This window comes from Bos mutus, chromosome 18, assembly GCF_027580195.1.
Source record: "Bos mutus isolate GX-2022 chromosome 18, NWIPB_WYAK_1.1, whole genome shotgun sequence".
In the NCBI taxonomy this organism is placed as follows: domain Eukaryota; kingdom Metazoa; phylum Chordata; class Mammalia; order Artiodactyla; family Bovidae; genus Bos; species Bos mutus.
The window spans coordinates 5,869,045-5,870,434 of NC_091634.1; the positions used below are offsets into that span (position 1 = coordinate 5,869,045).

Below are 1,390 nucleotides of genomic sequence, written 5' to 3' on the forward strand. Positions count from 1 at the left end.
GTCCTTCTCTGTCTCCCCTTCCCTTAGCGTTTGCACCGGGGCCTCTGCTCCAGGCCTGGGTGTGGGGCCAACTTTCTCGCCCCAGCCAGCACTTCCAACCAGAACTTCCAGTTCCTGCTTGACAAAGAATCCCATTTTGAAGCCAAGCTAGGGTGGGGCACCCCCCACCCCCACCCCAGGAACCTTGGGCTGCCTCCATCGCCAGATTTACTTACATAACAAGTCACGTTTGTGGCCTTTGGTTCATATCAAACTCTGGTCTAAGCATCTTCAAACATCATTAACTCATTTACTCCTTCTCTATGAGGCAGGTGCTACTGAGAGCACCATTTTACAAACGGGACCCTGAGTCACAGAGTGGCCGAGTCACTTAACTCAGCTCTGAACCACCAGGAACACTCTGTTTTTGTCCTTTCCCTTTCTTTCTCTGATCCATGAGACCCCCCTGGATTCAGTCTAATTGGTACGTGCCTGTCAGCAGCTCACTGCCCTCCGTGGGCTCCGTTCATCCCGGGAGGGGGTGGAATACTCCTAGTCCTTATGGGGTCCATGACCTCACTTCAGCAAGAGTCAGCCGGTCATAAGCCCTAATGTCAGTGTTGACCTGGTACTCACCCCTCAGCAAATACCAAAACCAGCCACCCCTACTCTAAGTTCCAGCCCTTCCCAAGTGAGAGAGGCTTTTTCTGGAAATGTGAACCCAGGCCACCAGAGGGCACAAGTACCCCCACTTCCCACGCAAGCCTGTCACCTCACTTAACCCCACATCTTCCCTCCTGGCACTCACCCTGAACCCAAACTGATTGGAAAAGAGTGAGCTCGGGGACTTCCCTGGTGGTCCAGTGGTTAAGACTCTGTGCTTCCAACGCAGGGGACGCAGGTTTGATCCCTGGTCAGGGAACTAAGATCCCAGTGCAACAACAAAAAAAAGGTGGGGGGGTGGGTGTTGCTGAACTCAGTCTCTACTCTGGGCCCAGTCCTGGGAGGTGGGCTAATTCCAAGGTGGGGAAGGACAGTGACCTCTGTCACCTTGAGCGGCATTCACAGCTACGACCCAGCCCACTCCCACCAAAACCTGATCCCAACACAGACATGTCTAGTGCTCATTATCAGTGTCAACGCACAACACCAGCTCAACCGTATTTCAACACCTCCACATCCAAACACTGTCTTGGCCTCTTCTCTAGCCCCAACCCAACTGGACTCCATCAACAGCGTTATTCCCAGTCCCCTCCATTCTACAACTCAATCCTATTCCCTAAACCGACTCCAACCCTACCCTCACCCCAGGTCCATTCTCTTCCCCAAACTTGCCTGCTAGCATCAGAACCCCCCCCACCCCCAACTACACCCCTTACCATCCTAAACCTGACCACAAACTTTTCTTCCT

The 1,390-nt window shown here is 53.3% G+C and overlaps 1 non-coding gene across 1 annotated transcript; it reads left to right on the top strand.

Annotated features, from left to right (window-relative positions):
* The first annotated feature begins 828 nt into the window (after positions 1 to 828).
* On the top strand, positions 829 to 901 carry TRNAG-UCC (transfer RNA glycine (anticodon UCC)). The gene has a single exon. It is a non-coding gene; the product is annotated as a tRNA-Gly (tRNA).
* Positions 902 to 1,390: the final 489 nt, after the last annotated feature.